The 9,569-nt window shown below is 41.3% G+C and overlaps 2 long non-coding RNA genes across 3 annotated transcripts; one reads left to right on the top strand and one right to left on the bottom strand.

The window, feature by feature from the left end:
* The first annotated feature begins 856 nt into the window (after window positions 1–856).
* On the top strand, window positions 857–5,711 carry LOC143488859 (uncharacterized). Its single transcript, XR_013124552.1, has 3 exons — window positions 857–2,824; window positions 3,482–3,614; window positions 4,622–5,711. It is a non-coding gene; the product is annotated as an uncharacterized LOC143488859 (long non-coding RNA).
* Window positions 5,712–5,942: 231 nt separating this feature from the next.
* On the bottom strand, window positions 5,943–8,861 carry LOC143488862 (uncharacterized). 2 transcript variants are annotated; one of them, XR_013124555.1, is made up of 5 exons: window positions 8,691–8,861; window positions 8,322–8,413; window positions 7,724–7,918; window positions 6,947–7,026; window positions 5,943–6,865 (listed from the first exon to the last, which is right to left on the bottom strand). It is a non-coding gene; the product is annotated as an uncharacterized LOC143488862 (long non-coding RNA). The 2 variants fall into 2 exon arrangements; XR_013124554.1 differs by lacking the exon at window positions 8,322–8,413.
* Window positions 8,862–9,569: the final 708 nt, after the last annotated feature.

Genomic DNA, 9,569 nt, shown 5'->3' with positions numbered 1-9,569 from the left:
AGTTAACTTGTCTGCTGAATCCTCCACCTCTTCTATTTCTGCCTCAGGTTTTGCTGGACTGAGCGGCTTGGGTTTGGCTAAATAGCGGAGTTTAATTATTCCCCATATGTCACGTCCTGATTGTTCCACCCCCAGGGTGAAGTACAACGGTCTGTTATTACCCCATATCTGCCCATTCCATCTGACAGAAAAAGTTACTGGATTTTGGGACGCGTGATAATCTCGCTGAAATGACACATCGACCCACCATTTGCTCAAAGAGGTCGTGGACGGGTTACCCTTCTTATCTCCTAATGTCGGTTTCCATCTCCCCGAGTACTTTATCACTGACCCCCAACCAGGACACCAGTCTGCACTATAGAAACTCCCCCTTCCTTGACAGCCCGCATTAACTTGATTGGTCCAACATATGTACAAATCACATCCTCTGTATGAGGCATTGGCTCCCTCGCAGTCCACTACCTCACATAAGTCAAAAGTCCAGCTCGAGGCTGTACCATCTCTATAACTCAACTCCACACCTCCGTATGTCCGTACACACCGGTCCTTGGATTGTCCTACTGGCCTGGTTCCAGCTTCTCTTGGTTTTCTTACTTTAAAGTCTATTTTCTCTGGTTTGGTCGCGTTTACTAGCGGGTTAGGGCTGTGGATCTCATCGGGCCTCACTTCTTTGCAGACAGTGTGATTGTCATCCCACTGACACAAAGTTATGTTCACGTTATTGGGTTGTTTCTGATTTCCTACACTAAATATTACCACCGCTCCTATTATCACCGCGGCTAGAAATGTCCCCCCCCCATAGCCAAGTCCATGTTCTCAAAGTTAATCCCCCTACTCTAACATATTGTTGTGTAGGTACCATGCTAAACCAGCAGGTGGCAGTACCACTGGCAACACATTGAACAAGCTTGCTTTGACGGAAGTAAGGGTGTGTCTACAGTTCAGGTGTTTAAATACCCTGAACAGCCATTCATCTCTCTCTCTGGTTTGACTGACACCGAGGTTAGACCTATTAAAGAGAGGCTCCGTCATTTCTCTCTCTCCGGTTTTTCTTTGAGAACACGTGAACTTTGCAACGACTAACAGCAAACAGCTGAAAGTCGTATTACTTAATTAACGAGCCCGAGTTACGGTGTAATCTAACCAGCAACCGATCAACGTTACCGTGACAACAGATTCACCGAACGACTTCAATCAAGCTTGCTAACGCGGCCACACGGACTGAAACAAAGGCGATCAATTCCCTGTAGTTAAACTGTGAACGAGACTCTCATTCCTGGACTTCATATCCAGAAGGACGTTTCCCAGCACACCTGGACGACATCGCTTTATCAACGAGGAGCCTGCGGTGGAAATTCCCTCCTAATAGGCTATGTGCGTTAGAGGTGGTTACGTATTTCCGCTTTGGGTTATACCGGCAGACCTACTTCCCGTCTAGCGTTTACCGGGTAATTCCACGGTGTCTGTGAGGAGTTTTTCGCTAAATAAAAATGAATGTCGGCGCGAGCGTTTTTCAGAAACGCGAGGGGGTGCTTCAGAGCATTGTTCGGTACCACTTTGCTCTGTTTCATCTCGGTACAACTCGGTGGTGAGTTTTCATTCTTTTCCTGAGGACGAGACGCTTCGGAAGAAATGGCTCGTCAAGATCCGCCGGGAAAACTTTGCCGTCACGAAGCACACTAAAGCGTGCAGCACTCACTTTACGGAGAGTGATTTTTGTTGTGGGCACTAGCCGGAGACGTTTAAAGAAAGGCTCGGTACCGGGCGTGTTCGAGTGGAACCGGTGTTCTGTCGGATTTTCCTACTTTGTCGAATTTTCCTACCGTATCAGCTGGCAGCGAGTATTTATAGACTAGTCTGTCGAATTTTCCTACCTTGTCGAATGTTCCTACCGTGTCCGTTGGCATCGCGTATTTGTAGACGTATCTCTTAGTTTGTTTACCTTATGGAAACGTCGTAATGTAGCGCAAACCAGCGTTTAAAAAGTAGTATTTGTAGACGTATCTCTTAGTTTGTTTACCTTATGGAAACGTTGTAATGTAGTGCAAATCAGCGTTTAAAAAGTAGTATTGTAGACGTATCTCTAGTTTGTTTACCTTATGGAAACGTTGTAATGTAGCGCAAATCAGCGTTTAAAAAGTAGGATGAGCTTTAAAATAAAAGTTTTATTTTGCGTATTAGTGTATTATTACACGGCTCAATCATTATCATGCGGAAATATCCAAGTCCCTATAAATAGGTAATAACAGGTAGTAAAACGGCGCTGTTTAAAACATTTTAATCAACTAGTTAACTTAATGCACAGTTGAAAACATAGCAATTGCAAACAAAGAAGGAATTATAAACAAGAAATTAACTTACTGCACTACTGAAAGGACTAAATAGTACTGCACTGTTGAAATTCGCTAGCAGGCAGGAAAAATCGATGGGTGTAGTAGGCGGCCACCAAAATAGTGACGTAAAAGCGACTTGCGCATGCGCAGTAAGCCTTGGTATGAATTTTCGATGGGTAGGAAAAATCGACAGAACACCGGCATACTCAAACCAACCCGCGACTCAGTGTTTGGGAAAGAAGAGAAAGGCCATGTAACGTGAGCTCTCTGGATGACGGCTCGGCGGCGGAGTTACTGGACGTGTCATTACAACATCATGATTACGATGCGACGCCAGAACCCGGAGCCGTAGATCTTCTCATTATGAAAAATAAGGAACTTGAAGAACAACTGCAGCAACTAAAGGCAAAACTGGAGGATCTCTCTGTCAAACAACGCTTTGGTCTGCAACGATTTGTTGGATCAGACGACGACATTCGTTTTTATACGAAGTGAGTTAATTATTTACTATTAGCAAATTTCCTACGTTAAAATGGCCATTTATCTCAAGAGTTGTTATTATTATTATTATAGAATTATTATTGATTGCATTTTGCACCAGGTGTTTGGAGCAGGGAAAAAAAAACCTTAAAGTACAGGCTTAGGATTATAAAACACTGATTTAGCTAACTTGTAGCTGTGTTTGATTAGATCATGACCCAAATAGCTCCCCACTCATTGTGTAGTGCACTAAATAGAATACAAAATTCGTTTTATTTACAGGCAGTTAATGTACTTTAAGTTTAGCAGGCGAACGTGCAGCAGTTGCTTCAGTCCTAAAATATATCCCTGGTGTATTCAATGCACTATTTGGATGTTGAAAAGACTGGCTAAAATTCACTTCATGTCATTATTTTGGTACTAACAAATACTTGCGCATTTTCTTAAATCAGGTATTTCACCCTTGCTATCCATGTTGACAGTTCATGTTTTTTCTCCCTCACCCAGCTCTTAACACACCCTTACAATGTTTATCCGTAAGAACAATATGGTAGAGGTGTGTTGAGAACTGGATTAGGGAAACACATGCACATGTCTGGTGGAGTGCAAGGACCGACTTAGGAATCAGTGTTAGTTATATATATATATTTTTTTTTACCACACACTAGATTTGCCACATATGACCATCTAATGGCCTTCTGGAGTCTTATTGAGCCATCAACATCCAAAATGCTTCGTGTTGGTCAGGCCAGTGGAGGCTCCCACTTGAGTGCCCTTGAGGAAGCGTTGTCAAGACCCACTGTAAGTACAGCTGTTTTTATTTTTCTTTCTCATATTTAATGTGTCATCTATACATGCCAGTCAGAATATTATGACCACCTCCATGTAAATCAAGTCTTTGTGGATGTTCTCAGTTGCACTGATCATATAGGTGAACTTTAGGGTGGTAGATCTCCAGGACCAGGATCGAGCACCCCTGATCTACAGTATCAGACTGTAGTCAGTACCTTTTTGTATACTTTATTGACCCTATTTAAACACTACAGAGCAGCTATTATTCAGGATTGGATCAGATAAAGCTTGAGCCAATGTAAATTTTTAAACACTGCTTGCTAAAAAAAGTCCACTAACCCAGTGTTTCTCCAAACCTGGTCCTGTGCATTCCCTGAACATGAGTGCTTTCACTACTTTAACACCCCTTGCAACTTGAAGTGTGCTGGGAGCAGCGAAGACACTAAAATGTAAAGGACAGGGCGTCTACAGGATCAGGATTGCACTTACCAATAATTTACAGCCAAAGGTATGTGTGCAGTGCTCTGTGAACACTGATGAATATCTAGATGACTTAGAAACTGTGCACAGACAGATCAGTTATTGTCTCTGACTTTACACCTACAAGGTGGACCCACATAGTAGGTATGCCTAGTAAAGTGGAAAGTGTGTGGACAAAGCCACATTACCACACCACTACCACATCAGGGTCACGACAGTGCTGGCAACGCTCACCCAAAAAATAGCTGCTATTTACTGTAGAACAGGGCAAAATCTGGTTAATAAAGTATACAGAGAAAGAGACAGATTACAGTCTGATTATTGTATAACTACAAAGTGCTATATGATCTGATTCTATATAACCTAATTAACTGAAAACATCCACAAAGAGTATGGTTACAAGGGGTGTTCATAATGTGACTGGACTGTGTATATTATTTTAATCTTTTAAAAATATAATTTGTGTATGTTTTCTTTGTTTTTGCCCAATTGAGCTGTTCCTCTTTCTGATGTACTTGTCGGTTGGCCTAAAACAGAGGGATCTTGGGCACAGATTTTTTATTCACCGCACCACTGTGAGCCGGATCATCATTACGTGGGGCAACTTCCTTTACACCCTGCTGGGATCCGTGTGTATCTGGATGCCACCCGAAGTCATCAAGGCTCACCTGCCCAAGGAGTTCTCAAGGTACCCAGACACACAGGTAGTGATTGACTGCACAGAGCATCGCTGCCAGACTCCATCATCTTTACTGCTGCAAAGTGAAGTATTTTCAACATACAAGTCCCACTGCACTTTCAAAGGTATGTTGGGGATGGCACCACATGGAGCTGTGACATTTGTATCAGCACTTTACCAGGGGTCTATCAATGACAAGGAAATCTTCAGGCAGTCAGGCATCACATCTCTACTGACACCTGACATGGCCATTATGGTAGACAAGGGATTCCTTGTTGATGACCTGGTTCCTTGTAAAGTACACAGGCCTGCTTTCCTGCACAAGAGAACACAGATGCTAGATGATGATGTGAGAGAGACCCAGCATATTGCACGTCTAAGGGTACATGTGGAGAGGATGATTAGACGAATTAAAGAAAACAAACTATTTGACACTGTAATACCACTCTCCATCACAGGAAGTATCAATCAAATTTTTACTGTGGCATGTCTTCTCTCCAACTACCAGAATGGTCCTCTTGTCAAGAAATGGGCCTCGGATGGTGGAAAGGGCTGTATGAGTACAGAATAGATAACATTTGCTCTTTCCCAAGGATACTTTTTACATTCATGTACAGGGCTTTTTGTTATCATTTTAGAAATGTTACCGAATTTCCCCTGATGTTTCCCTGCTGCAATTAAGGCTTTCATGATTTGAAGTAGGTTTACTAAATAAGGAAAAACAGCAGGGCAATGGTACTCCAGGACCAATGTTGGAAACCTGTGATAAATATTTAAGGGTGCATATGCATGTTATCCATGTATTTACTTTTCATGTACACTTCCTGCAGTTTGAACTATGACCACTTACTTTTTGTAAATAGTTACTTCACATCTAATGGGCTTCACTTTTAATGTTTAATATTTAATATAAATTTTTCACTTGTTTGTACTTAAGCTTGAGGAAATGTAAAACAATGACAAAGTGAAGGAAAATAAATACTTTTATTTTGAAACAAAGTACTTGTGATTTGTCTATCGAGTTGTTTTTTTAAAATATCAGAACTGTGCCAATGACATTCAAATGTTTTTCTATTCTACAGATCCTTATCAGGGTTATAAGAACATTTTAAACAAATACAACAATATATACAAACTGAGTTTATAGACATCTGGGCATGTATATGTCAAAAAAAGAAAGGGTCCACCTTTTGTTTAATGGTGTTAATTACCTCTGCATCTCTCAATATGCGCTGCACCAACATGTCCTCCTCAGCAAAAACAACAAAGTCACACCAGTCCATTCCTGTGATGAGCATCTGCCCCTGGATCTGCCAGTAGTAGTTATGATGACGCTTCAGCTGCAGTGTGCCCTGCTTTGCTTCTAGGTAAGAGCAGTCAACATAACTTTTGACATTAGGGCACTTTACCTCAACAAGGCCGTACTGTGGGTTTTCAGTGGGGTCATACACAAGACCATCAGGAGAGGAGCCCATCCAAGGTGCATCTGGGTGAACCACAAATCCACAAGGGTAGACGTTGACATGTCTGGTCTGGCTGTATTCTTGAAGAGCAGCTGGCTCCATATCAATTCCTCTTCTCATAGCAGAGGTTTGATAAGATCCTTTCAGGATCCTGTCAGCCAGATGCTCCCCTGAACTTTGTCCTCTAATGGAACAAATTTCCCGGAAACGTGAGGAAGTTTAACGTGGCTTTCTAAGCTGATGCCATTCTCCACATTCACTTTGCTTTCTGGTTGCGCACTCAACTTTATGTGCCATTTCCCAGGTCATGGTAAGGGACTTGAGGTGGAGCTGTTCTTTTTCACTGCAAACAAACATGCAGTCTGAAGATGCCAGTCTGTAAACAACCAAAGGAACAGCTGGAGGCAGAGGTGCATCATGGCAGGGAGCAATGTAATCTTTAGCCACTGGCTGCTGGTAAGACAGGACTACCAGCTTGCACCATTCCAAATGCACTCTCAACCAGTGGATGGTCTTGGGAGATGCCCATCGTAGTTATCAATGGTGCAGTTTGAGGAGGAAAATCTCTGTAAACCTCAGACACACGGAGGACAGAGAGGTCTGGCAGATCTCCACACACTGCTTTGTAAAGTGTGCTCCTGTGAAAAAAGAGCGAGAGTTTTAAATTCACTCCTTATCAATTTAGATTTACAAATATTAATTTGCCATCTCATTCTTACCGTACACCCTCAAAAACAGCTCTTTGCTTAGGTCTTGCTGAGAGAACTGCCATTTTATCCACAGGCCCTGGCTTCACACCCTGTTTAAGATACATATCTAATGTAAATGCTTCTCAACCCTGGTACTGAAAGCCTGTGATCTAAACATTTTAGTGTTTTATCTGCTCCTAACACACCAGATTCAGCTAACCACCTAAGAAGCCAGTCCTTCTTGGGCTAAAGTAGGTGTGTTAGAGCAGGGAACATTTACAGAGCAGAGGATCCTAATGATCAGAGTTATATCTACAGAGATCACTATTTATTTATACTCATACTGCTAATGTGCATGGTTGAATAACTCGACCTGTACTGTGGTATTTTATATTCATTTGTATGTTACTGTAATGATGCATACTAACGTTTGTTTATGCAAAACAGGACTTCCGTTATGGTGAGTAGGTATAATTATTGGCCACTTTAGTTTGCACAATACTTTTCAGGAAAGAAAAAAAGATCATTCAATTTCTCTGCATATATTGATTGTCTTAACTCCACTCATCTATGGCCCAGACCACCCCTGAGGAGATATTATATGGGTGGTGGATCACTGTCAGCAGTGCAGTGACGTATGTGCTTTTTATTTTTAAAATCAATTACATTTTGCAGTCTTAATATCCCATATGATGTCTTTGTAATTTAAAATAATTAGTATATGACTGCATTCTGTGTTTATTGACATTTTTCATAGCACCCTACATTTTTACACAAATGTACAAAGTTTAGAATATTATTACTTACCAAAGTTCTTGGCTTGTGCCATTGCTGCTCACTCTCTGTGCAGCTCAGGACAGGAGGAACAGCAGGAACTCTTAGTTGTGAATAATGTGCAGTTTGATAAAGCAATGCCACCACATGATTGCACAAAGTTGTCCCAGCAACACATGAGCAGGAGCAATGAAGCAGTGAAACTGGTCTCGAATCATCTAAACAAATCTGCAAAAATACAAAATGTAGCAAATACAATGAAAAACAGTATCAAGTGCAATTTAATAAAAAAAATAATAAAATCAGCCAGGAAAGGCTATATAATTAGAATACACTGTCACTAATAGTCTACAGTGTTGCCTAATGTGGCCCCCATTTGACATCAACAATTTACTAGCTTCAATAGTATGTACAATAAAGTAAATCAGGAAACATCTGAACAAATATAGTTTCTGGGGGTTTTGCTTTTAACATTCACTTTTCCTGACATTAAGTCATACTCACATTGCCAGGTAACATTACTCAAAACATTACTCATGCATTTTCACCAACCAAATGTTTTTAATCCCCATAAACATAAATCTAAAAACAACATTCATAGCATTTAGCTTCTAAAGTACTGTCACCCTACACTCAAGCTGTGTGGCTTCTCCGACTTCTTCATTGACCTAAAACAGGTCGCCCTCACACATATCTCTCCTGTCACCTGATCTTTGTTCGACACTAAAATGCAAATAAAAGAACAGACTTAATCACAGTATGTGCTTAATAGTCAAGTGAGATAACTCAGTCCTGAGACAGGTTAAACGGCAGTTTAAACCGCTGTTTAACCTAGTCATGGCCAGGCTAAACAAAGGAATCTGCTGGGTTTGTGTTTATCTTGAGTTTAATCTGTTAGGAAGTTTAGTGTTCAGACACGACCAGCTAGCTAATACACACACACATAATGCTAATGTTAACACTACGTGTAGCTGTGTGCTAGCGCTAACAGAACACTCACCTTCGTAGTTGTCAATATAACTAGATATGTACATCTTGAAACCTTTCTCTTTCTTGCTCGAAGAAGCCACGGCATGTGTTTTGACGATCCGATGAACATCATTGACCGTCATCCGAGGGAGGTCTTGCAAACACCGCGTGTAAAATGTCATTGTTGATGTGTCTCTGCAGTCGCGCCTGAGATAACCGGAAATGATACTGCCGGTATATGCGAATGCGGAAGCGTTACGTGCACAGAGCCAATTGGGAGCATGTGGCTCAACACATTGAGCTACTTGATATGACATGAACATGGGGTAAACTTTAGGTCTTTTGAGGCAAGGATGTTCCTTTGATCACCTGGCTTGAAAATGTACTATGTCAATGCGCAGTTGCCTCTACAATTTATATTTCAAAGCCGAGTTTTTCATCTGTCCACAGAATGTGATTTCGCATACATTAGCTGTCTGGTAAAAAAAAATTACTTGGTTTCAGGTATTTGACTAATAGATATCTTGCTGGGAAAAAAATGTGGAGATGGGATTTGAACCCCTGTAGCTCCAGCCCTTTGCTTCTAATTGGGAGCATGTGGCTCAACACTTTGAGCTACCAGAGATGACATGAACATGGGGTAAACTTTAGGTCTTTTGAGGCAAGGATGTTCCTTTGATCACCAGGCTTGAAAATGTACAATGTCAATGCGCAGTTGCCTCTACAATTCATATTTCAAAGCCGAGTTTGTCATCTGTCCACAGAATGTGATTTCGCATACTTTAGCTGTCTGGTAAAAAAAATTACTTGGTTTCAGGTATTTGACTAAGAGATATCTTGCTGGGAAAAAAAGGTGGAAGTGGGATTTGAACCCTTGTAGCTCCAGCCCTTTGCTTCTAATTGGGTGCAT

This window comes from Brachyhypopomus gauderio, unplaced genomic scaffold (assembly GCF_052324685.1).
Source record: "Brachyhypopomus gauderio isolate BG-103 unplaced genomic scaffold, BGAUD_0.2 sc56, whole genome shotgun sequence".
Lineage (NCBI taxonomy): Eukaryota > Metazoa > Chordata > Actinopteri > Gymnotiformes > Hypopomidae > Brachyhypopomus > Brachyhypopomus gauderio.
Note: the sequence above shows the minus strand (reverse complement) of the source record. Positions and strands in the feature narration are given on the sequence as shown.